General features: G+C 44.7%; 1 protein-coding gene across 1 annotated transcript in view; it reads left to right on the forward strand.

Annotated features, from left to right (window-relative positions):
* Positions 1–19,765: 19,765 nt before the first annotated feature.
* ELFN2 (extracellular leucine rich repeat and fibronectin type III domain containing 2) overlaps positions 19,766–27,700 on the forward strand; it is a 182,724-nt gene continuing 174,789 nt past the window's right edge. The window contains exon 1 of the mRNA XM_060245499.1: positions 19,766–19,826. The gene's annotated coding sequence lies outside the window, so the exon portion shown is untranslated. The remainder of the gene's footprint in view (positions 19,827–27,700) is intronic.

Raw genomic sequence — 27,700 nt, forward strand, 5'->3', positions numbered from 1 at the left:
AAAATATATACCACAAGTTAGGAAAGGCACAAACAGATATAAGAAAAGGCCTGCATGGTTAACAAACAAAGTAATGGAAGCTGTAAAAGGTAAGAAGGACTCCTTTAAGTGGTGGAAAGCTAGTCCAAGGGAGATTAATAAAAGAGAACACAGGCTGTGGCAAATCAAATGCAAGACTGTGATCAGGCAGGCAAAAAGGGACTATGAGGAGCATATGGCAAAAAACATAAAGACCAACAATAAAAATTTCTTCAAATATATTAGAAGCAGGAAACCAGCCAGGGATGCAGTGGGACCCTTGGATGACCAAGGGATAAAAGGATTACTGAAGGAGGATAAGGAAATGGCTGAGAAGCTGAATGCATTTTTTTCCTCTGTCTTCACTGTGGAAGATGAGAATTGTTTGCCCGCTCCAGAACCACTAATTTTGGAAGGGGTGTTGAAAGACCTGAGTCAGACTGAGGTGACAAGAGAGGAGGTCCTACAACTGATAGACGAATTAAAAACGAATAAGTCACCAGGTCCAGATGGCATAAATCCAAGAGTTCTGAAAGAACTCGAACTTGTGGATCTTCTGACAAAAATATGTATGCCATCCGTATGTATGCAATGAAATATCTTTCATTGAAATCTGCCTCCGTTCCTGAGGACTGGAAAGTAGCAAATGTCACCCCCATCTTTAAAAAGGGTTCCAGAGGAGATCCGGGAAATTACAGGCCAGTCAGTCTGACTTCAATACTAGGAAAGTTGGTAGAAACCATTATCAAGGACAGAATGAGTAGGGACATTGATGAACACAGGTTATTAAGGAAGACTCAGCATGGGTTCTGTAAGGGAAGATCTTGCCTCACTAACCTGTTACATTTCTTTGAGGGGGTGAACAAAGATGTGGACAAAGGAGACCCAATGGATGTTGTTTACCTTGACTTGCAGAAAGCTTTTGATGAAGTTCCTCATCAAAAGCTCCTTAGAAAGCTGGAGAGTCATGGAGTAAAAGGACAGGTCCTCTTGTGGATCAAAAACTGGTTAATTAATAGGAAGCAGAGAGTGAGTATAAATGGGCAGTCTTCACAGTGGAGGACGGTAAGCAGTGGGGTGCCTCAGGGCTCAGTACTGGGTCCCATGCTCTTTAACTTGTTCATTAATGATTTGGAGTTGGGAGTGAGCAGTGAAGTGGCCAAGTTTGCAAATGAAACTAAATTGTTCAGGGTGGTGAGAACCAGAGAGGATTGTGAGGCACTCCAAAGGGATCTGTTGAGGCTGGGTGAGTGGGCATCAACGTGGCAAATGAGGTTCAATGTGGCCAAGTGCAAAGTAATGCACATTGGGGCCAAGAATCCCAGCTACAAATACAAGTTGATGGGGTGTGAACTGGCAGAGACTGACCAAGAGAGAGATCTTGGGGTCGTGGTAGATAACTCACTGAAAATGTCAAGACAGTGTGCGACTGAAATAAAAAAGGCCAACGCCATGCTAGGAATTATTAGGAAGGGAATTGAAAACGAATCAGCCAGTTATCATAATGCCCCTGTATAAATCGATGGTGTGGTCTCATTTGGAATACTGTGTGCAATTCTGGTCACCGCACCTCAAAAAGGATATTATAGCATTGGAAAAATTACAGAAAAGGGCAACTGGAATGATTAAAGGGTTGGAACAATGGAGAAATGTCGACTGTGGGGTGACATGATAGAGGTTTACAAGATAATGCATGGGATGGAGAAAGTAGAGAAAGAAGTACTTTTCTCCCTTTCTCACAATTCAAGAACTCATGGGCATTTGATGAAATTGCTGAGCAGTCAGGTTGGAATGGATAAAAAGAAGTACTTTTTCACCCAAAGGGTGATTAACATGTGGAATTCACTGCCACAGGAGGTGGTGGCAGCTACAATCATAGCTTCAAGAGGGGGTTAGATAAAAATATGGAGCAGAGGTCCATCAGTGGCTATTAGCCACAGTGTATATATATATATGTGTGTGTGTGTGTGTATTTATATATAAATAAATTTTTTGGCCACTGTGTGACACTGAGTGTTGGACTGGATGGGCCATTGGCCGGATCCAACATGGCGTCTCTTATGTTCTTCCCTTATCTCTCTGTTGTGCAGAGAAAAGCTAGCCTTGAAGACTGACACAGGCTGCAAAGTCTGAGCTCTGTTTGGCTTCCTTCCTTCCCCCATCTCTGTGTTGTGCAGAAAGGAGCTGGGCTGCCTCTCCTTCTTTCTCCCCCCCACATTTTTACCAAATGACCCCTGGGCAGAATTGTTGCTGGCTGAGGTCATCTGATGGTGAAGAAGGCTTTTCCTCTTTCTTTCTTTCTTTCTTTCTTTCTTTCTTTCTTTCTTTCTTTCTTTCTTTCTTTCTTTCTTTCTTTCTTTCTTTCTTTCTTTCTTTCTTTCTTTCCCTGCAAGTGATGCTCTGTCTGTATTCTTGGTGCTGGGAGGGGGGGAAGCAACAGTGGGAGGGCTTCTAGTGCCCTGGCCCCACTGGTGGACATTCTGCAAGTGTCATCGCAGGAAAAGGTGGAGTTTTGGTTCAGTGTACCCTAGAAGTGACATCACTTGGCCCTTGACACCACAGGAAATGGCATAATTTCTGTCTCCCGGCTCCACCCCCAAAGTCTCCTGGCTCCACCCCCAAATTTTAGTGGGTCACAAAGGAGAAGTGTTAAAATAACTGGGCCACTGGAAAGAAAAGTTTGGGAAACCCTGCCCTACTCTGAAGCTCTAACTGCTAAACCACATTGGCTTTCAAAGTGTGGCTACTGTGAGGAGTAGCAAGCAGTCACAGGCCTAGGTGAGTCATGCAAGTTAGGTGGTATCAAGTCACCCAGTGATTGCTTTCCCATCTGGTCCCAATAAAATTTCCCTTAAAAGCCAAAGCCCTGGAAAGGACCATGCCCCCTCCCCTTGCCTTTTACTCACAGAAAACAAGCTTTGGAGTGTTATGGCAACAGCTACTGATGGAATCCAAGTAGCCCAGGGTTGCTGCCAGGCCCTGGGTGCCAACCTCCATGTGGAGCCTGGAGATCTCCTGGAATTACAACTGATCTTCTGATGACAGAGAGCTGTATCCTGGAGAAAGTAACTGCTGAGACCCCCCTCCCCAGGCTCCAAAATATCCAGATTTTCCCAACCTGGAGCTGGCAAACCTAGCTTAGCCCTGCCCCTGATGAATTCTCCTTCAAAGCTCTGGAAAGGACCACATCTTCTAACTCACACAAACCTAGCCGAGAAAGATATGCAAGTGCCACTGAGGGAATCTGTTTCTGAAAGCTGCAGGCACTCCCTTTATCATTTGGGGTTTTTCTAAACCTCCATTGGTTTTTTTGATCTCATTTTTTCCTGAAACCTGGAGCCCTTTTCAGGTCTGTAGAAAGATCTGCCTTGCCCATTCACACTTCCTATCACTGGATTTAAGTATCCTCTGTTTTGGCCAGTTTTGCTAATAGTATATAAATGCTTATTTTTAGTTTTCACTCTTTTAAATATATGGTTTAAATGGTATCTGCTTTCATTATCTTGTGTTGTGAGCTGGATGAGTTTTTTTTTTAAGAGAGGGAACAGTATATCACTGTTTTAAATATATAAATTAAATGAATAGCCTTGAGGAGCATGGAGGACGTTAGGAGTTTGTGTGGCTAAAGTGCTGGCAGGAAATTGGTGTTCATAGAATCATAGGGTTGGAAGGGACCTCCAGGGTCATCTAGTCCAACCCCCTGCACAATGCAGGAAACTCACAAATACCTCCCCCTTTCCATTCTCTTTGGGATCATAATGGAGCAGAGCTAAGATGAAACAACTCCAGGTACAACTCAGTTGTGCAGCCTGCCATTTTGATTCAAGAATTCCTGTTTTTATTTTATTACTTATTTCATTTATACACCACTTTTCTCCCCAATGGGGACCCAAAGTGGCTTACAACAATCCTTTGAGTTAGATTAGACTGTGTGACTGGCCCAAGGTCACCCAGTGAACTTCCATAGCAGAGTAGGGATCTGAATCTTGGTCCCCTAGATTATAAGCATTCTAACCAGTACACCATACTGGCTCTTGCTTCTCCCTCTTGTGAATTGAGTTTGTGAACCTTTATTTTTGTACTCTTTTTGGTTTCCTTGTGCAGAATTTTTCCCAGTTAAATTTACAGATGGCTTCACATTATTTTGGTGTTAACTGCATAGAAATGGCATAAAAGGAACATATGAAGCAGGATTGCTAATAACAAAAATAGACAAAATGGAAAGGGTCATGATGACATGTGGAAAAGGCTATATCTGTATATTCTTAAAAAGAGCAAAGGTTCCCTCTTCTAAGTTTGTGGTGAATGGTAAAAATCCAGCAGCTCCTTAAAGTCTAACAACATTTATTTCATCATGAGCTTTACTGAGTCACAGTTCACTTCTTCATATAGATATGCATGGAATTGTTATGTAGTGTTACTAATCTGGGGGTAATAGCTTTGGCAGATGCAGAGAAAGTATACTCTAGACCAGGCTGTTGTAAGTAACTTGTGTTCTCTAGGTCTCTTTTTGGTCTCTTATTAGGGTTACCAACCTCCAAGTGGGGCATGGAAATCTCCTGAAATCAGGACCGAGTCTACCCATTTTTAAGGGGGGCAAAATTAAAAAATGACGCCCCCTTATGGGCCCATTCTATCTTATGGGCCCATAGACTATAATGTACTCCATACCCAATTTGGCGCCCCCCCTTTGTCGGTGCCCGGGGCAAGCACCCCCCCTCTGCCCCCCCCATCTGGCCCTGCCTGGAATTACAACTCATCTCCAGATGACAGAAATCCATTCCCATGCAGCAAATGGCTGCTTTGGAGGTTGGGCTCAACAGTATTATACACTGTTGAGCTTCCTCCCTTCCTAAACCCACCCTCCTCAGGCCTAGGCTTGTCAATCCCCAGGTCCCAGCGGGGGTTCTCCTGCTTTCTCAGGCTCTTTCCTACCCCCAGTCAGCTGGCCGATGGGGGGAAGCCCCGCCCCCACAACCGCCATGTGCCTTTCCACCTCCAGAGGCAAGGCTTTCTCTTGGAACCTGTGTCTGTGTCTTTAAGGCTGAATGGGGGCAGGGTGGGGAGTAGGCAGAAGAACATGGCTGCTCCCAGTGCCTGTGAAAGCAGCTCAGAGCCTCCATTGGTTGCACAACCTTTTCAGAGGTCATTTGCATAGGAAAGGTAAACTTGAAGCTCTGGTTGTTCTGTGTGACTTTGAAGAAGTTGAAAGTTCAGCAAATAATGAATAGAGATGCCAATCCCCAGGTGGGAGCAGGCCCTCCCCCACTTCAGAGTCATCAGAAATGGGGGTGGGGAAGGGAAATGTCTACTGGGCACTTCATTATTCTTTATGGAGATTGATTCTCATAGGGTATAATGGAGAATTGATCTGGGGGTATCTGGAGCTCCGGAGGGGCTGTATTTTGAGGTAGAGATACCAAATTTTCAGCATAGCATCTGATGACTCTCCTCAAAATGCTCTCCAAGTTTCAAAAAGATTGGACCAGGGGATCCAATTCGAAGAGCCCCGAAAGAAGGTGCCCCTATCCTTCACTATTTCTAATGTAGGGAAGGCATTTAAAAGGTGTGCGGTTCCTTTAAATGTGATGGCCAGAACTCCCTTTGGAGTTCAGTTGTGCTTGTCACAACTTTGCTTATGGCTCCACCCCAATGTCTCCTGGCTCCACCCCCAAAGTCTCCTGGTTCCACCTCCAAAGTCCCCAGATATTTCTCAAATTGGACTTGGCAACCCTACTCAGGCCCCATCTCACAAATCTCCAGGGATTTCCCAACCTGGGACTGGCAACCTTATCTTCTATGAAGTTTGTTGAGAGCTCACAATATGCACCAATACTTAATAATGTTAATATCCTGGGGCGTTACTTTATTCTTTTACTTTAGAGTCCTCTCCAGACTAATAATATCAAGCTCTATGTATATCTTTACTTAGTGGTGCTACTTGATTCACATCTTCTCACCGCATGTAACTGATATTTGTTTAAAACTTTTATTTTATTGGTGTCATTGGTTACACCCAGGGCTTTTTTTGCAGAAAAAGCCCAGCAGGAACTCATTTGCATATCAGGCCACACCCCTGATGTCACCATGATTCCACACAGGGCTTTTTTGCACAAGAAGTCCAGCAGGAACTCATTTACATATTAGGCCACACCTCCTGCTGCCAAGCCAGTCAGAACTGCGTTCCTGTGCATTCCTGCTAAAAAAAAGCTCTGGTTAAACCAATTTTGGTTAAGGTGCAGGAATTGGGCTGAGTTGGTGAGGTATTCTGTCTCTACTAAGGTGGCCTTGCTTTTATGAATTCTCTTCATGCATCTCTAAAGGCTCCAGGCTTGGGACAGGAGTGGTTCCTTGGGTGGAAAAGAGCAGGCTGGCAAGGAGTCAGACTCTGGAGTCACTCCGTTGATCAGTGGGGTGGAACTCCTCTTCATTTGAAGTGCCAAAGTGTAGACTGCAGACTCTTCTATTGGGACAGGCTATAGCTTAGTGCTATCTTGCCTATGTTGCATTTCCAGTTAAGGCATGTTGGATAAAAGGGTTGGGGGAAATCTCTGCAAGAAAATGCTTGGTTCAAGATTTGCTAATAATCTGAAATAATAGCTTTATCGTCATCATTGCCAAAATTCCATTAGTCCTATAGCTAAATCAGACTTGAAATTGTGTATTCTGATGGTACATCTGATAGGAGGTTGTCCTAATTGCATACTTAGATTTTTTTAAAAAAATGCTTAAACATTCCCAAAGCAGCGTGGTCCTCCATAATATAGAGAACTTGACTGCTTTCACAAGTGACAGTTAAACCAGTTTTGCATTTCAGCATTTAAAAATTGAAACCCCGCTCCTTACATTTACTAGAGTGTGAAGAGGGGTTTACTCCCTTTTTTTTTTTGCATTGCATTACTGTTTCTAAGTGACACATTTTAGACAAGGATGTTTGAATACTGGGTCAAGAAAAGCTGCCCCTGTTGTGGAAGCAGCATCAGATGGGGTTGTGGTTCACAAGCCTCCAAACTGTGTCACTCACTGTTGCCAATCTTCAGGTGGGGCCTGGAGACTTCCTGGTATTACAGCTGATCCCCAGACAGAAGAAATTATTTGCCCTGGAGAAAGTGGCTGCTTTGCAAGGTGAATTTATGGCATTATGCCGCACTGAAGACCTTCACCTCTTAAACCCCATGCTTCCAGGCTTCACCACCAAATCTCCAAGAATTTCTCAGCCTGGAGCTGGCACCCATAGTTGCACGGGGGATCTATATGAAAGATATAGATGTTCCAGTGTGGTTGGATAAACTGCTGTGGTATAACGGTTAAAACACTAGACTAGAACAAGGAAGCCTTGTGTTAAAGTCGTTACTCAGCTATGAAACATACCTTGGGCCAGTCATTCTCTCTCAGCCTAACCTACCTTCCAGGATTGTTGTAAGGATAATATGGAGTAAGGGAGAACCATGTTTCCCTCTTTGCACTTCTTGGAGAAAACTTGGAACAAAAGTTTAATAAGTCTGCACACCCTTGGACTATGTAGCCCTCACTAAGGTACAGTGGTTTGACCTGCCTGCCTTAGACTGCAAGACTAGAGAGAGCTGCTGGGCTGAATCTGCCTTGACAGGACACAAGTTGTGCTGGCCTGGGCAAAACTCTTCACCATGTTGTGTTTTGGGTACGTTCAAACTATACTAAATAGTGTGTTTTGCAACTGAATTTTTACTGTGTAAGAATAGCAAAAATCCAGCTACAAAACGCATTATCTACTGTAGTGTGATGCACTCTTTATACCAGGAATGAGGTGTGAATACACAAAAGTTGTTGCCTACTTATGCATGTATCCAAGGGAGATTGACAGACAGTGAATAGTAATTCCTCAGCAGCTGTTGCCTGTGTTTGTAGATCTCTACAGCTGTTGTTTGTGTGTACGTTTAGGGAAGGCAACAGGATGAGTGTATTTGTACAGCTGTTGAGCAAGGAATGACATTGCCTCTCTGCAAATGTTTGCTGGAAAAGGGCTGGCTTATTTCTCTTTAGCTGCTGGATCCACAGTGCATAGGGCCTAATATAAATGCAAGGCTGGTGAGTTAGAAGATCTTACCTGTGTGTTTTTTCCACGTGCCCAGGATTTTTGTTTAAACTGAGCTCTCTATTGCTTCTTGAGCAACTTTAGCATTCCAGAGATCTGTGGCTCAGGGGACCATTGAGCCGGCATATTAATGTTGAAAGCACAGCTGGTTCAAGGAGCACAGGTTAAGCAATATCCAGGTTGTATGCAAGATTGTACACCTTAGTTCATTTTGCTTGCAAACATCATGTTAAATCAGGGCTTGGTGATGTACTATAAGTATTCAGATGTGAGTAAGTGAATTTATGGCAAGAATTTGTTCTTTGATATTAGGGGTCTCTTTTGGCCTGCTGTTTCAAGCAGTATTGCTTGTGTGTGTGTGTGCATTTGCAGAAAAGAGAACATTTCTTCTTTTGGAAATTTTCAACTTACTCTACCATGATGGCAGAAAGAATGAGTTTATCCCAAAAGATCTTTGGAGTTAGGGCTGCCTGCTTTAGACTGGAAAATTTCTGAAGATTTTGGACATAAAGCCTAATGTGGGGGAGGGGAAGGACCTCTATAGGTTATAATTCATAGAGTCCATCTTCCATAGCAGTCATTTTTTCAGGAGAACTGATCTTTGTAGCCCGGAGATCAGCTGGAATTCTGGGAGATCTCTAGTCACCAACTGGAGGTTAGCAATCCTATTTGGGGTGTATTTATTTATTTTATTTGATTTATATCCCGCCCTCCCCACCAAAGCAGGCTCAGGGTGGCTCACAACATAAAATCCCAAGAATAATTAAAATGAATAAATATTAAAATTACACATTCTACAATAAAACAAGATATTCAATAATAAAACAGTTAAAACAGAATATTAGTTTGGTGCTATTTCAGTATGTGTGTATGTATGAAACAGGGAGGCAAGTGACTTAATTGGGGGCCGAGTTGTGTTTTTGTAAGTTCAAACACAAGTCTTGAAACCAAACCTGGTGTGAGGTAGTTTATCAGAAGACATTAGTGAGGCCTTTTTAATGGACACCAGCTCTGTGGCTGAATGACAAAGGAAATCCCACATGGGCAGTTTTCCCCAACTTGAATAAAAGGGATGAGAATGAAGCAGTAGCCACTGCCTTTTTGCCTCTAAAAGGCACAGAGCCTCCCTCAGGGAATGTGGTGATCAGCTTAACAGTTTTGTGTATGCAGATTTTATTTTGAAAAGGAATGCACATTGTTTTTCTTAGATGATAGTACTTTTATTTGTGCCTGTGTGAAGTATATGAGTAGTTATAGTTACCCTTAGGAAGTAAAATGACTGCTGAGAATGTCTGTGAGCGGATATAAGCAGTTTCACAGCAGTTGGTGTGTTTGAGAGACAGACAGCAGCAACAGTGGAAGAAGGGATATTTCTTTCCCAGCATGCAGGTGCATAAAGGAGATAGGGCAGTTTTATATGTGTGTTTCCTTCTAGCTGTTGTGTATGAGTGTGCTGTGTGAGTTTATGCATGTGTTTCCTCTCAGCTGTTATGTGTTATGAATTTATCAGAAAGCGTTACACCTGGTTCAGGTGATGTGGCTGGTTTCACTCAAAGCTGTTATGTTTGAGAATCTAGTGGATAGCTTTCAATCTATGGTTGTGTAAATAGAGGTAGGCACATCTACTTGGTTTCATAGGCATTTCTTCCACCTATGAATCCTGTGAACTGTAGTTCTGAGGAGGAGCGCATCAATCTCAAACCACAATTCTCAGGATTCTTTTAGGAAATGCTGTCACAGACATGTATGTGTCCCTACTGGCTACCTGGATAGAGGGATATAGCTTAGTAGGGTTGCCAATCTCCAGGTGGTGGCTGGAGACCTCCCACTATTACAACTGATCTCCAGGTCACAGAGATCAGTAAACCTAGAAAAAATGGCTGCTTTGGAAGATGGACTCTGTCGCATTAGACCCCACTGAAGTCCCTCCCCTTCTCAAACCCCACCCTCTCCAGGCTTCACCTCCAAAATCTCCAGATGTTTCCCAAATTATGATGCTGTCTGATAATGCTGAAGTTTAACTGTCCTGGATGTATTTTATTGTTATTATCATTGTATGTATTTATTATGTATCAATATATTTTTGTTGTACATTGCCCTGAGTCCCGCTTACAGAATATGGATGGGAAGAAGTTTAATAATAATAACAACAACAACTACAACTGGAGATAGCAACCCTAAGCTTAGGCCAGCTAACCTTTCCCCCCTCTCATCAAAGTCTCTGGGCTTTTCACAGCTGCATGGTAGATTTTATTTAGTACATTTTAATCCCTCCCTTCTTCCAAGAGTGGCATACATTGTTCTCGTCTGTTTTATACTTATAACAACCTTGTGAGGCAGGTTAGGAGAAGAGAGAGTGACTGGCCCAAGGCCATTCAGCAAACATCAAGTGTGCCAGAGGGGGGATTTGAATGTGGATCGCCCAGATCCCAGTCCAACACATTAACCACTACAGTGCAATATGTCGGCTACTATTGATTAAATAGGTGGTACTTCTCCTGACTATGTGCTCCATGGTGCAGAGTGGTAAGCTGCAGTACTGCGGTCCAAGCTTTGCTCACGACCTGAGTTTGATCCTGGGGGAAGCTGGGTTCAGGTAGCCATCTCAAGGTTGACTCAGCCTTCCATCTTTCTGAGGTCGGTAAAATGAGTACCCAGCTTGCTGGTGGGAAAGTGTAGATGACTGGGGGAGGCAATGGCAAACCACCCCTAAAAAGTCAGCCGTGAAAACGTTGTGATGTGATGTCACCCCAGAGTCGCAAACGACTGGTGCTTGCACAGGGGACTACTGTTACCTTTACTTCTCCTGACCCTAAGAACATAAGAGAAGCCATGTTGGATCAGGCCAACGGCCCATCAAGTCCAACACACTGTGTCACACAGTGGCAAAAAATGTTATATACACACATACACTGTGGCTAATAGCCACTGATGGACCTGTGTTCCATATTTTTATCTAAACCCCTCTTGAAGGTGGCTATACTTGTGGCCGCCACCACCTCCTGTGGCAGTGAATTCCACATGTTAATCACCCTTTGGGTGAAGAAGTACTTCCTTTTATCCGTCTTAACCTGTCTGCTCAGCAATTTCATCGAATGCCCACGAGTTCTTGTATTGTGAGAAAGGGAGAAAAGTACTTCTTTCTCTACTTTCTCCATCCCATGCATTATCTTGTAAACCTCTATCATGTCACCCCGCAGTCGACGTTTCTCCAAGCTAAAGAGTCCCAAGCGTTTCAACCTTTCTTCATAGGGAAAGTGCTCCAGCCCTTTAATCATTCTAGTTGCCCTTCTCTGCACCTTCTCTAAAGCTATAATATCCTTTTTGAGGTGCGGTGACCAGAACTGCACACAGTACTCCAAATGAGACTGCACCATCGATTTATACAGGGGCATTATGATACTGGCTGATTTGTTTTCAATTCCCTTCCTAATAATTCCCAGCATGGCATTGGCCTTTTTTATTGCAAACGCACACTGTCTTGACACTTTCAGTGGGTTATCTATCATGACCCCAAGATCTCTCTCTTGATCAGTCTCTGCCAGTTCACACCCCATCAACTTGTATTTGTAGCTGGGATTCTTAGCCCCAATGTGCATTACTTTGCACTTGGCCACATTGAACCGCATCTGCCACGTTGACGCCCACTCACCCAGCCTCAACAGATCCCTTTGGAGTTCCTCACAATCCTCTCTGGTTCTCACCACCCTGAACAATTTAGTGTCATCCGCAAACTTGGCCACTTCACTGCTCACTCCCAACTCTAAATCATTTATGAACAAGTTAAAGAGCATGGGACCCAGTACCGAGCCCTGCGGCACCCCACTGCTTACCGTCCTCCACTGCGAAGACTGCCCATTTATACTCACTCTCTGCTTCCTATTACTCAGCCAATTTTTGATCCACAAGAGGACCTGTCCTTTTACTCCATGATTCTCAAGCTTTCTAAGGAGCCTTTGATGAGGAACTTTATCAAAAGCTTTCTGGAAGTCAAGGTAAACAACATCTATCGGGTCTCCTTTGTCCACATGTTTGTTCACCCCCTCAAAGAAATGCAACAGGTTAGTGAGGCAAGATCTTCCCTTGCAGAACCCATGCTGAGTCTTCCTCAATAACCTGTGTTCATCAATGTGCCTACTCATTCTGTCCTTGATAATGGTTTCTACCAACTTTCCCGGTATTGAAGTCAGACTGACTGGCCTGTAATTTCCCGGATCTCCTCTGGAACCTTTTTTAAAGATGGGGGTGACATTTGCTACCTTCCAGTCCTCAGGAATGGAGGCAGATTTCAATGAAAGATTACAGATTTTTGTTAGAAGATCCACAAGTTCAACTTTGAGTTCCTTCAGAACTCTCGGATGTATGCCATCCGGACCCGGTGACTTATTAGTTTTTAATTTGTCTATCAGTTGTAGGACCTCCTCATTTGTCACCTCAATCTGACTCAGGTCTTTCAACACCCCTTCCAAAATTAGTGGTTCTGGGGCGGGCAAAAAGTTCTCGTCTTCTACAGTGAAGACGGAGGCAAAAAATTCATTTAGCTTTTCAGCCATTTCCCTATCCTCCTTCAGTAATCCTTTTACCCCATGGCCATCCAAGGGCCCCACTGCCTCCCTGGCTGGTTTCCTACTTCTAATATATTTGAAGAAAGTTTTATTGTTGGTCTTTATGTTTTTTGCAATATGCTCCTCATAGTCCCTTTTTGCCTGCCTGATCACAGTCTTGCATTTGATTTGCCACAGCCTGTGTTCCCTTTTACTAATCTCACTTGGACTGGTTTTCCACCGCTTAAAGGAGTCCTTCTTACCTTTTACAGCTTCCATTACTTTGTTTGTTAACCACGCAGGCCTTTTCTTATGCCTGTTTGTGCCTTTCCTAACTTGTGGTATGTATTTTATCTGAGCTTCTAGGATTATAGTTTTAAATAGCGTCCAAGCTTCCCCAAGGGTTTTGACCGTATGTACCTTTCCTTTCAGTTTCTTCCTCACATGCCTCCTCATCTCAGTGTATTTACCCCTTTTAAAGTTAAACGTGGTTGTGGTGGTCTTTTTGGACAACTCCCTATTTATACAAACGGTGAAATCAATAACATTATGGTCACTGCTCCCAAGCGGCGCAATCACTTTTACATCTCTCACCAAGTCTTGGGCATTACTTAGGACCAAATCCAGGATCGCCCCACCCCTGGTAGGTTCTGAGACCATCTGCTCCATAGCACAGTCATTGAGAGCATCAAGAAACTCAATCTCTTTCTCTCGACCAGAACACATATTGACCCAATCAATCTGCGGGTAGTTAAAATCACCTATTATGACACAGTTTTTACGTTTAGCCGCTATCTTTAAGCCTTCCATCATATTATAATTGTCCTCTCTCTTTTGATTTGGTGGGCGATAACAAACTCCCATAGTTAAATTTCCTTTTGGGCCCTCTATTTCAACCCAAAGCATTTCTAAAAGTGAATCTAATTCTCTGATCTCAGCCTTACTGGACCGTATATCCTCTCTGACATACAGAGCCACCCCACCTCCAACCCTTCCCTCCCTATCCTTCCGATATAGCTTATATCCAGGAATCACCGTGTCCCACTGATTCTCCTCATTCCACCAAGTTTCTGAAATTCCCACAATGTCTATGTTTTCTCCCAACACTAAACATTCCAATTCACCAATTTTACTTTGAACACTTCTAGCATTTGCATACAAACATCTATAATTTCCCAGGCGAGCTAGGCCCGCCACCTTCCTCCTGCCGCCTCGAGACACTGGCAGACAGTCCATATTGTTTGTCACCTTCACAGTGGACAACTCTGGTCCGTTACCCGGTAGAAAAATAGCAGCTAACCCTTCATCTCTTTGAGACGAGTCCTCCCGAACCAGAGACATTTCATCTCCTGTCGGCTTTCCCCCAAGATTTAGTTTAAAAACTGCTCTGCCACCTTTTTGATTTTAAGCGCCAGCAGCCTGGTTCCATCCGGGGACAAGTGGAGACCGTCTCTTTTGTACAGCTCCCGCTTGTTCCAGAAAGCATCCCAGTGCCTAACAAACTTAAACCCTTCCTCCTTACACCATCGTCTCATCCACACATTGAGACTTCTAATTTGTGCCTGTCTCTCCTGCCCTGCACGTGGAACAGGTAGCACTTCTGAGAAGGCTACCTTGGAGGTCCTGGCCTTAAGTCTCCTGCCTAGCAGCCTAAATTTTTCCTCCAGGACCTCACGACTGCATTTCCCCACATCGTTGGTGCCAACATGCACCACGACCACAGGCTCCTCCCCAGCACTGTCTATCAGTCTATCTACTACACGCGTAATGTCCGCTACCTTCGCACCAGGCAGGCAAGTCACCATACGGTCAGTACGCGGTTTCGCCACCCGGCTGTCTACTTGCCTAATGATCGAATCACCAACTACCAATACCCCCCCTCTCCCCCTGCTCCTGACCCTACTTCCTGACCCTACTTCCTGACTTCCTGACCCTACTTCCTGACCCTACTCCTGACCCTACTTCCATGGCAGGAAAGCTATCCATATGTTTGTGTGTGTGTAGATATGTGTGGGTGGGGGGAGGATAGTTTTCCAACATCTGGTGTGTTTGAAGTATCTCCCCAACAGTTTTGGATGTATGTAATTGATGTTTCCTGGCAGCTACTTGATAAATATAGAAATATCTGTGAATCAGCCTCACAGAGTTTCGGTTCCTGCTGAGTGTTTGGGGGCAAAGGCTACCTGCCAATGCAAAGGTGTTGCAACCAGTTCTGGCTTATGTGTGCACCAGGGCTGTTTCCTAGCAACTGTTTGCATGCGTACTTTAGATTATGTACATAGATAAAGCTAGTTTTCCAGCAGCAGCTTGTATGTGCATGAAGTTGGAGGGTACCTGGATCACGTGCAGAATGCTTCCTAGATAACAGCCAACACGTGCATCTCATTGTGTGTATTTCACCATCAGTAGGAATGTGTGCACTTCTCCAGCTGTCATTGTATATGTGAGAGGTGAGCAGGCCTCATTTTGGGCAAGAGCAAAGCTCTGGAACATCTAAATTTTATTGGGCTCTTTCTTAATACCCCCCCTGCAAAAAATAAATAAATAAAACAAAAACAAAACCCTTGCTTCTGGGCTCCATTGTTCAAACCCCCTGTGAGAATTTGCTGAACTCTAAGATTTGACAACTTTCTAATATTTTTCCCCACACACAAAAAAATGGAAAATAACCAAAACATAAAGCAGACAGATGGAAATCTTCATTACACCACTGTGGCCAAATAGGAGAAAGAAATTTAAAAAGTATGATGGGAGTAAGGTTTTATTATGACAATTATAATTCTATAAGCATTTTAAGGTAGATGCTGAGCTGATATAATTTAGCATATCTTCCAGTGATGTCAGGGGTGTGTGGCATATGGAAATGAGTTGTGCTAATAAACTCTGGCACCTCTTTTTCTATGAAATGACCCTGGAGGTGAGAATACTTGTGCACTGTTGCAAATATGACAGCTAGTCTGGTGTAGTGGGTTGGACTAAAATCCAAGAGACCCAAGTTCAGATTTCCACTTTACCATTAAATTTCACTAGGTAATCTTGAGCCAATCACTGTCTCTCGGTTTAACCCGGGGTGGCCAAGCTTGCTTAACATAGGATCCACATAGAATAAAAGTCAGATTTGTTTGAGAGCTGCAAGACAGGAAGGAAAAGAATCAAATAGATGGGGAGGGAGAGGTGGCAAGAAAGCAACTTTAATTTTAGATGCATTCACCAAGCCGCTGACTTGCTTGAAGTGATTTAAAAAGACAAATGCCTTTTCCAAGCTGGCTGACGGGCAGTGGGGCTTTGAGAGCCGCACAATGTGTGTGAAAGAGCCACATGTGGCTCCCAAGCCACAGTTTGGCCACCCCTGGTTTAACCTATCTTACAGGGGAATTGTTGTGTAAGTATAAAGTAGAGAAGATAATGATGTCATAAGTGGCTTTGGGTCCCCATTCAGGAGAAAAGCAGAAAAGATACACTAATATCTAAATAAGTAGAGGAAGAATATTTCCTAACACCTTTTGCTTGCATACATATGTGCTTGTATGAATATGAGAAACATGGATAATCCTCTAGTTGTTGGTTGTTGGTAGATATAAGCCTTTTTCACCAGTTATGTGAATGTGTGTACAATCCATGTATAGTGTACACTTTATTTTTCTTTATATATGTGGTAATTCTCATGTTACATTAATCACAAGTACAGTTGAATGTATGATTGAAACCCCACATATATCCAGGTACTGGTTTCTGGTTTCCTCTATAACAGTGTTTCCCATTCGCAAGGTCATGACCCGGTACCAGGCCACGGAAGCCTCACTACTGGGTCACAAGAAAAGCCAAAGCTAGCCCCGCCCCGTCTCTTTGTTGTACGGAGAGGAGCTGGGCTGCCTCTCCTTCCTTCTCCCCTGCTCCCAGTGTTTGAGAGAAAAGCTGACATCCACTGGCACTTTAGACCCATTAAGTGTTCTTCAAGGTATGAGCTTTCATGTGCCTTGCAGTATGTTCTTTTGGGGAGATTTCCCCAGGAGGTCTGGGCGACAAAGAAGAGTGTGTGTGTTTTTTTCAGCCGGAAGGGGCAGGGAATGGGCATTCTAGTAGCTATTTTTTTTTTGCCAAATGACCCTTGGGCAGAATTTTTGCTGGCTGGGGTCATCTGATGGTGAGGAAGGCTTTTTTTTTCTGCCCCCCCCCCCTTCTTTCTTTCTTTCCCTGCAAGTGATGCTCTGTCTGTATTCTTGGTGCTGGGAGGGGGGAAGCAACAGTAGGAGGGCTTCTAGTGCCCTGGCCCCACTGGTGGACATTCTGATGCTTTTGGGGCATTGTATGAGGGAATTTTGGACTGGATAGTTCACTGGCCTGATCCAACATGGCTCCTCTTATGTTTATGTTCTTTCTTTCCATGTCTTTCTTTTCCTTTCCTTTCCTTCCATTTCATTCTTTCCCTTTTTTTCCTTCCATTTTTACTGGATGAAACTTTTCTGTTCATCATACTGTTGTTGCAGACATAGCTCTGCCAATGAAAAGTTGGCACCCTCAGTTGTAGCCAGGTGGCCTTCTATGAGATTTCTGTGTGAGTGAGTGAGAGTAAGAGGTGTGGGGCAGAAAGAGATTATTGGAGATTACTGCGGTATTTCTCAACAGCACTGGAAGACATGGTATTATGAACTTGGCACCATTTTACTGGTCCTGCTTTTAACAGCTGTCTGACACCAAAATTAAACTTCTCCTGTAGATATTAAAAAGGATGAAAGTAGTTCACTGGCTAAGTATCTGCACAACAGGTTGCTTTTAAAGGCATGGGAAACACAGCCAGTAAAAACCTGCAAGCCCTTCATAAATATCCTTTTTGGGATAACTGCAGAAAAGCTTGTATGAACTTCATATAACTTGAAATTAATTCATTAATTGCTACCTTTCACAGCAATTTCCCAGTGTTTCAACCAAAGAAAAGTATGAAAAATAGCTGTCGAAAGATTTTCTTGAAACCAAGCAAGCTTGGTTGCAGCTTGAGACAGGGTTCCAGTAGTAGCAGCTGAAGGAAGGGCCTACTAAATGTGTCAGCATATTTTGAGGTAGAGCAGGGCCCAGTGTGGGTGGTACACAGTGCTGGCATTCCTGATGGCAATGGCAACAGCACTCCCAACTGCATACACTGGCCAGTGCTGTTGAGGAAGGGATGTGTAGGTGGTGCAGGCAATTGAACATGGGCATTAGGTGCATGCAGATATGGGGTTGAAAAGAGAGGAATGCCCACTTTCCACCCCCATTTTGGCTCAGCATGAATTTCAGAGAGAATTTTCTGAAAATGAATTTACTTCCGAAGAAGAGGCAGGTTTGGGGGAGTGCTCTGGAAGTGACATCACAGGAAAAGGTGGAGTTTTGGTTCAGTGTGCCCAAGAAGTGACATCATTTGGTCCTTGACACCACAGGAAGTGACATAATTCCTGTCTCCTGTCTCCACTCCCAAAGTCTCCTGGCTCCACCCCCACATTTTAGTGGGCCACGAAAGAGAAGTGTAAAAATAACTGGGCCACGGGGAAAGAAAGTTTGGGAAACCCCGCTCTAGAAAATGAACATGTGTTGGGTCTTTCTTAAAAACAAATGTGTGCATGAGTGAGCAGAGCTTTTGCATGATATTTAAGGGGTACATCTCCCCAAAGCAGCCTTTGGCTATTTGAATGGGGTGGATGCTTGCTAGCAGCTCTTGTGAATATCCATCTGTGCATCTGAGTTGTGGTTAGTTTCCTGAGTGCCGTTTTCTTTTAAAAAATAAATAAATATAGGAGGGCAACTTGCTGTCAACCGTTATATAAAATGTTTCCAAGCAGTTGTTGCTTACCTGTGTGCACTTTGGATGCACATGAAACCAACTGCTTCAAATGTAGGTGAGGGTCTCTGTCCAGTAGCTGTTGCCTCTTATGTCTGTGTGAAGGATGCTGCTTTAGCAGCTGCAAACACAAAGAAGGATGTGGACGGTGCTCCTGCTGCCACCATTGAGCTCCTAGACTACTGCTCATTGCCTGCTCATGGCAACAACCAGCTGTTGCATGTGTGCATGAGACAAGTCTTTCCTAGCAGCTGGTGTGTGGAGTTTGTATGACAGGCGCATATACATGAAGGATGTTCTCCATTGCAATTAGAACTGGGAAATAGCCATCTCTCTCCTACATGTATTTTCCAGCTGTTTTTTTGAACGCGCCAGGGCCAAGAGGAGTAGCGGCTGTAGCTTCCCAGTATTGTTTCTTACAGGCAGCAATTGCTTGCAAGTGTGTATCTAGGGCATACATATTGGGAAGGGCCCTGTTGCTACCCGGTGTAGTTTCTGCCGTTGATCTCGGGCTACCTGTCCTTGCTGATGTGCTGCAACAACCAGCTGTTGCATGTGTGTGTGTGGGGGGGGAAGGCAGTGCCTTAGCAGCTGGGACTGGCGCGTGTGCCGGTCACATGTGCGTGCACGGTGAGGGGCGTGGGTCGTTTTCCAGGCGCCGCGGGCTAGCGCGGGTGCCCGACTCGGAGGGGCTGCTGCTGGCGGCTCGGGAGCTGCGGGGCCCAGGCGCCCAGCTGAAGCGAGGGGGGCCCGCAGGCTCGGGGCGGCAGCGGCTCGTCCGGCCCTACCTCAGCCGCTCGAGCTCCGCCACGGCCCCAAAGCCAGCCCGGCCGAAATTCAGCCCCGGGCGTTGGAAAGGCAGGCAAGCTCCTCGCCGCCGCCTGTCCTTTTCCCTCCCCAGAGATGCGGCTGCAGTAGCGTCGGCGGCAAAGGCTGCTTCCTCCGCCTGCTGCTGCGCTCTCTCTCTCTCTCAGCCCAAGCTCCCTGTCATCGCCCGGCTCGGCTTGTCTCCGGGCGGGTGTGTGTGTGTGTGTATGTGCGATTTCCTGCACCGGTGGTGGAAGAATAATCACACACTGATACTGCTGCTGGGGACTGAAGACGGAAACCATTTCGGGGGCGGGGGGGGGGAGAGTAGGGAAGGCACGCGCGCTCACACACAAACACACACGCCACCCCCTCTCCCTCCTTCTCTCCCTTCCAGCCCTCCCATCAGCAATCGCTAGGAATTTGAATGAAGAGTAGTCCTCCTCCTACTCCTCCTCCGCTGCTGCTGCTGCTGCCGCCGCCGCCGCCTCCTCTTCCTCCTCCTCCTTAGCTACTAGATCTCTGCCGGGATGCAAAACTCGAACTTGGAGGATCGCTTCCAAAGAAGCAGGTAGGTGCCTCCTTGCGGAACAGCCTTCAAGGATTCTTAGGATTACTGGCATGGCTCATCTTTCTCTTTGTGCTGCTTTTTTTTTTTTTGTACAGCAGCCAGGTTTTTTGGAGGGGGGGCGCGGAGAGGAGAGCAGCTTCTCTTTCTTTACTGCCGATCACCCCCCCCCCCCGCCGCCCTTCGCCCCCTTCTTCGGTGATGTTTAGTGCTTAAGCTACAGAAGGGAATTGTGGGGTGTATGGGGCTGAATCGATGTTGGGAGGGGAGACCCAGGTGATGGAAGAGGGAAAGAGAGGAAGCACACGTGAAGGAGGGAGGATTTGCCTTGGATGTGTGGAAGCTTGTCCCCTCCCCACCCAGTTCTGAATAAATCTTGAGCCTGCTGTGTGCAGCTGTGTTCAGCTGGATTTCTTATTCCGGTCCGCAAGAGCATTAGCAGCAAGAGGGAGGGGTGGGTTTCGATTTTTCATTTACAACCAGGTGGCAACAGGAGGAGAATCCTGTCCCTGCATTCTTCCTCTGTTCCTGTGTCATAGTAAACTTTGGCAGGGGCTCTTTGCAGAGACTGGTGTTGATGTGTGTGGGATTTATGTTTTGGTGGCATGTAGAGAGCTACTTGTTTTGGAAGGGTCTGGGATTCTCTGTGTGTGAGTGTGCATGTGTCTGTGAGATTAAAATGGATACATCTGTGTATATCAAGTAAGATTCGGTGATTTATGCCCAGGAAATCTTACCTGGGCTTTCCAGAGGAGTCTTGCATGCATGTGCAAGTTGCAAGCAGGTCCTCTGTGCATGTGTTGTGTTATATTGCTCTGTGGGAACAGGTGGGCTTGCATATTTGGTACATAAGCGGCATCCTGCTTTGAGGCACAGATCTCCTAGAGGAGAGCCTGAAAGATTTGGATCAAGATGAGAGGGAGAACAATTGCATCACGCCCTCACCTTGGTGTACAGAGCAAAGTGTCTGCTGTCAGCTGGTGTCACAGATCCTTGGCTTTGCCGAAGAGCAGTGGAAATCTCAATACTCAGAGTGGCTGTACATGCACTTCTCTATTTGTACTTTACATGTGTGCTTGTATGTGCAAGTTCAGATATAGCCATTTATATGTTCCTTTGATGATGGAACATACATGCTAGATATCTCAGCACCTATGAATGATATCATCTGTGTGTGCATAGGTACACACTCTAGGAAATATCTCCATATTTAACCTTCTTTTCAGCTTTTGATGTGGAAATAGCAGCCTTTCCATCTGATTAGGCAGGTAGGGTTTGATTCGAGAGAAGGTAGGAGCAGAGATACAGGAATGCAGGCTGTAGAGTGTGTGTGAATGTACTGTCTACTCTTGTTGGACTGGGTATGTTGTGCTTGAAAGCTGGTAAGCCCATCTGCAATGGGGAACGCCAGCCAAACAAATATGCACCAGAAGGTGGTAGGAGGTAGCAATGGGCAGTTTTGTGGGAGTTGGGATGCCCTGTTTGCCTGGGTGCATTATGCTCCCCCCTACAGCACCATATTTTGGCATTCTCTGGAGAGGTCTCCAATGACCGACCCCATCTGGTGGGTGCAAAAAATGTGCAGCTTGACAGCATTCTCAAGTAAAGCTTCATTTGCATGGATCATGCATTATTTAAACAGAGGCCCCCTCCCATCTTTCTGTGCTCCACTTTGCAGTTCACATAGCAGGAAGACCAGGTGATGAAGCCGCAGGAAATAAAAAGGTTGCAATGGAAATAACAATGGGGATTAGGGGAAGGAAGAGAGAGCTGATTGCAGTTTTCTCTCTGGTCTTGGTTTGCTTTAAGGGAAGCATATGCAGTAACATGGGAACTCTTCAAGAACGGAAAGCCAAGGTTCTGTACAACAGGCTCTGTTACAGTGTCCTGTTGATGTACAGGTATTTGGGAAGAAATTTTCCGGAACTGTGTAGTCTGTTCTTCTAACTACTGTTCAGTCAATGTTTGGCTGAATGCAGTTCTCTGTTAACGTGCTTACAAGAAACTAATATGATACTATTTTGATACTGCACTGCAAAAATGAGTTGGTTTGTGACAGTGGATGTTTGAAATGTGGTCCATGTCAACATTCCTATGTGATTTCTGGCATGTCTGTGAATGTCTGAAAACTGAGAGAGATATTGATGACAGTAAAATTCATCAAAGTGTAGTTATTAGCATTCATGTGTGTATGTCTGGAAAATAAATATCTATTTAGTGGTATTCTCAAAATTCATCTGGGATTATGGGCATACTTTTGTGAAAGCTGATGTTTATAAGGTTATGGAGATTTAATTCCTTTACTTGTATTAATTGTTGCGCTGTACTCCATTCTAAACATGTTAGGAAGTAAGCCCTGTTGATTTTTTTCACATAAGGATATCTAGGATTGCACCCACAGTGAAAGTAGCTATAGAGGAAAATTAATAAGTGCACCAGAACCAATTGCATAATAATGCATTTAGTAATCAGAGTTGTGGTCTATAGGAGTCATTGTTGGTTGGAGGTTCTAGGAAACCTGAGTTCAAGAATTGCTTGGGCCATGGCTTTGCTAGGAGTTTCTGCATTTATCAAGTTCTCTCAGCTTGTGATCACCTGCTGTAAAATGGGAACAATCATGGCCTTTCTCTTAATATTGATGTGAGATTGAGTGACAGAAGGAACACTAATAATACAGGTGAATAAATAATAATAGCAACAGGCAAAGCCTGCCTGTAGCAACTGTTAATGGAAAGCATTTAATAGCTGCGCCACTGCTACCATGGAAGATCTGAAGGTGACACACAGCTAGACCTTTCAGGAGCTTTAGTAGTTTGTTGGAACTACATCAGAGAGAGATTAACCATGGGAGACCCTCAGTGCAACTACAGTGTAGCTCCATAAGAAACCACTCCTCTTGAAAAGAAAGACAATGGCAGTCATTCTTTGGAAAAGAACTTCAGCTTGTAGACAGCAAAGAGCATAAAGGCAGCAGCTGAATGGGGAAAGTGTGATGCCATTTGTCCTGTCAGAGTAATCATCCCACTTTGTAACATGAGTGACTTTTTTTGGGAGAGTCAACAAAGGTACACGTGAGGATGCTGAGGAGCTGACCAACAACAGGGCAGAAAGTTCAGAATCTTGCTTTAACAAGGCTTTTCCATCATGGTTCCACTGAGCCAGTAGAAGTAGATACGTACCTCTGTTAGGGTTAGTATCTTATTTACTAGAAAGTACAATGACCCTGAATGTAAGATCACCCCTTAAAGACATTATGCACACAACTTTTTGTACTGGACATAATTGTAATTTGTAGGTGAATGTAAGACAAACCCCTCCTTTGTTTAATCCCATACCTGAAAACAAACCTACTCTTGCATTTGAGTACGTGGCATTCAAGGCAGTTTGTGGCAGCATTACGTTGCCGACTTCTGAGGGCAAAGGGCAGCATTTTATCTGCGCAACCAGCCCTATGAGGTAGACTTGGTTTAAGCTTTCCCAGTAAGCTTCATGGAAGAGCAGGGATTTAAATATTTTTTAGATCCAAGCCTAAAATGTTAGTTACATCCCTCTGCTTCTTCTTTAGGGTTTGGTCTTGACTGTCCTGCATGGATTTTTGTGTGTGTGTGTGCTGCTGGCTTTTAAGCTTTTTTATCTCAAGGAACTTTTTCTACATCAACTTGCCTGCCATGGTGTGTGGCTGAGCATTTGGGGGAATCTCCTGGGGTTGGGGGCAGGGGATCCCCTGGTTTGGAAGCCCTCTCCCTGCTTCAGGGTTATCAGAAAGCGTGTGTGTTTGTGTGCGAATATCTGCTGGGCATTATACTCTATGGAGACTGGTTCCCGTAGGGTATAATGAAGAATCAATTTGTGGGTATCTGGGGCTCTGAGGAGACTGTTTTTTGAGGCACCAAATTTTCAGCATAGCATCTGATGCCTCTCCTCAATGCCTCCCCCAGTTTCAAAAAAAGTATACAGGTGGATCTAATTCTGTGAGCCCTCCAAAAAGGCGCCCCTATCCATTATTTCTAAATGGAGGTAAGGCATTTGACCGGCATGCAGTCCCCTTAAATGTGATGGCCAGAATTCACTTTAGAGTTCAGTCATGCTTGTCATAATCTTGCTCCTGCCTCCACCCCCAAACTCTCCTGACTGGCTCCACCCCCAAAGTCCCCAGATATTTCTTGAGTTGTATCTGGCAACTCTATAGGGTGCACACTTGGTTCATGCAGGACATTGGTCGGGCCAGTTGATAGTTTTTCCTCACCATTGTTCCATGTGAATGGAGAGAGCAATCTAACTAGAATACACATAACATTCTCATCCAGAAAATCATGAAATGGTTGGATCCTAGCACTGCACTCAGCCAAGCATGAACCTTTTTTCTATTGCAAGGTGACTTCCTCTGGTGGAAGAGGTTCTTCCACCAGAGGAGGTCAACTTGAGCTGAAGTGAGGCTCTACACTCAGCTGACCAGAGTGGCAATGTCCCACCCAACATTTTTGAGGTAAGGTTGTGTACTGTCACCAGTCTTCTCAGTGAAGTGCCCCTAATAAGTTCCTAAGAAACAGTGGGAAAAATCACTGTTTTCTGGTTAACACTCAGCAGAGAGAAACTATTCAGTTCTTTAAAGTGTGAGCGATCCGAGAATGGTAGAAATTGACATGTGTCCAGCAGTGGTATCTGTTTTATTACAAACTGGCATCATGGACAAATGCTGTTTCCTTGGCTTTCTTGGTTTGGAGCTTTACCAGTGGGACCATAGTAGTAGACTGGATATTGGTGTGGTGAGGCATAAATGTTGAAGGTAGTCACTTTCAGAGAAATAAGAGGGTTTACACAGGATTTGGTGTGCTTCTACTGGCAGAGAGCTGGGGTTGTATCTGGACCTGGGAAGCCAGAGTTCAAATCCCCTATACAGCATAGGTCCAAGATAAGTTAAAAAAGGTAAAGGTAGTCCCCTGTGCAAGCACCAGTCGTTTTTGACTCTGGGGTGATAAGTTACAGTTACTCTATTGTATTTCTCCATCTGCACAACAGGAATGCTAGTATACCTCACATGGCCATTGTGAATACAAATAAGCTTATGAATTGGTTTTCAGAATAAAAATCCTATACAAGCAATAAATAACTAAAGATCATGGAACAGTTCCTGATTTTCCCGCAAGGTGAATTCAGCTGGCAAGGAGGTTCCCCCTGAGATCATTGATACTGTTTCTTAAGATGTCAAGAATGAGATGCTGGTATTGAGGGTGGTGTTTGAGGTTTACAAGGGTTGTGTGGGAAGTCCAGGATTTGATTGTCAGGAATATACAAAATAATGGTAATGGTAATTCCAGATGGGTAAAAAGGCAAAGGTAGTCCCCTGTGCAAGCACAAGTCATTTCTGACTCTGGGGTGACATCGCATCATGAAGTTTTCATGGCAGACTTTTTTTACAGGGTGGTTTGCCGTTGCCTTCCCCAGTCATTGACACTTTCCCCCCCAACAAGCTGGGTACTCATTTTACCGACCTCGGGAGAATGAAAGGCTGAGTCAACCGTGAGCCAGCTACCTGAACCCAGCTTCCACCGGGGTTGAACTCAGGTCCTGAGCAGAGCTTGAACTGCAGTACTGCAGCTTACCACTCTGTACTATGGGGCTCTAAGATAGTAGTTGTGTTCATTTGTAGCAGCAAAATAACAATGGATAAAACTGGAAGTGAGTGGAACCTTAGAGACTTAAGAATTTATTCTAGTGTAAGTTTTCATGAGTAAGAGTTTACTTTATGCATTTGATGAAGTGAGTTCTAACTCATAACATATATGCTAGAATAAATTCTGTTAGTCTCCAGGGTGCTACTGGGTTCCTGTTTTTTATTTTACCAAATAATGGATCCGACAGCCTGTACTTCCAGCCAAGATGAAAACAGTGTCATGGTTAATCCGAACTGCCTGCCTTTTTACAATATTCAGGGTAAGCCTTGCTCAAGGTCCTATCAGAAAAAGAAATAAAAACAAGTGAAGAATGCAGTAGGTGGTTCTTGGTGGTGGCCCCAAATCTTTGGAATATGATTGATAGGTCTCCAATGGTGAACAGAAATTTGATTCTGGCTAGGAGGAAAAGTGAATTGTAGACTATGCTGAAAATCCCCAAAACAGGAGACTTCTGGCATCTTAAATACTAGCAAGTGGTTTTCCCCCCTAGCATTTATTTTATTAATTTTTATGTGATTTGATTTGATTTATATTTCGCCCTCCCTGCCGAAGCAGGCTCAGGGCGGCTCACAACATAAAACTCCACAGTAGTAAAATATACAAGCTATAAAATAATACATTCAATAAAATTATACATTCAGTAATTAAAATCAGCATTTCATGTCATTTGGTGCTAAGATCTAAATATTCCATTTTTCCAGTGTGACGGCATTCTATCTGCACCGTAGGCACCATGTTAGTTAAAGGCCAGCTTGAAGAGGATGATTTTGCAGGCCCTGCGGAGCTGGCCAAGATTCCTCAAGGCCCGCACTTCTGGCAGCTTGTTCAACCAGTGGGAGGCGGTTATCAAAAAGGCCCTTTCCCTGGTGACTTTCAGTTTGGCCTTCTTCGGCCCGGAGATTACCAGTAGGTTTTGGGAGACAGATCGAAGTACCCTCTGGGGAACGTATGGGGAAAGACGGTCCCTAGGGTAGACAGGTCCTCGACCATATAGGGCTTTATAGGTAATAACCAGCACCTTGTAACGAATCCAGTGCACTATTGGCAGCCAGTGCAGTTCCCACAGCCCTGGCTGTATGTGCTCCCACTTAGGGAGCCCCAATAACAGCCTGGCCACCGTGTTCTGCACTAACTGTAGTTTCCGGGTTCAGCACAGGGGCAGCCCCATGTAAAGGGCATTACAGTAGTCCAACCTCAAGGTGACTGTTGCATGGATCACTGTTGCCAGGTCGTCGCGGTCCAGGAAGGGAACCAACTGCCTCACCCGCCTAAGATGAAAGAAAGCAGATTTTGCAGTGGCTGCTATCTGGGCCTCCATTGTCAGGGCAGGCTCCAGTAGTACCCCCAAGCTCTTGACCTTGTGCGCCACTTTTAGTGGCTCACCTTCAAATGCTGGTAGGGAAATTTCCCTTCCCAGACAGCTCCGACTCAGGCAAAGGACCTCTGTCTTCGCTGGATTCAACTTCAACCTACTCAGCCTGAGCCACCGTGCCACAGCCTGCAGCGCCAGATCTAGATTTTCTGGGACACAGTCAGGCTGGCTGTCCATCAATAGATAGAGCTGGGTGTCATCAGCATATTGGTGACAACCCAACCCATACCTCCGGGCAATCTGGGCAAGGAGGCACATGTAGATGTTGAACAACATCGGGGAGAGAACCGCCCCCTGTGGCACCCCGCAGTTAAGCGGGTGCCTCCGGTACAGTTCTCGTCCAGTCGCCACCCTTTGTCCACAAGCATAAGTGTTTGTGGACTACAGCACTATAGAACTACAAACAGGAGAACCTGGTTTTTCAAAATAGCATCAGGCTGCATCTGGTGTGAGAGAGCATCAATATGGGTTGGACAGGAGGGTTTCCTATAAACACAGACATTATCCTGCCCACTGCTCCTCTCTCTAAATTGCAAGGTAGCAGGTACAAAAAAAGTAGAGTCCAGTTGCACTTCCAAGACAACAAATTTTGTTGTAGCATAAGTTTTCAAGAAACACAGCTCTCTTCATCAGATGCATCTGACAAAGGGAGCTGTGTTTCTCAAAAGCATATGCTACAACAAAATTTGTTGGTCTTGAGGTGCTGCAGACTCTAGTGTTTTGCAGCAACAAACTAACATGGCTAACTCCTCTGGTGCAAAAAAAGCTGCCTTTGGGAAACAAGAAAGTGAACTCTTACTCTCTTCTAGAAACAGTGATTGGGTAACGAA

Source organism: Heteronotia binoei, chromosome 8 (genome assembly GCF_032191835.1).
Source record: "Heteronotia binoei isolate CCM8104 ecotype False Entrance Well chromosome 8, APGP_CSIRO_Hbin_v1, whole genome shotgun sequence".
NCBI lineage: Eukaryota > Metazoa > Chordata > Lepidosauria > Squamata > Gekkonidae > Heteronotia > Heteronotia binoei.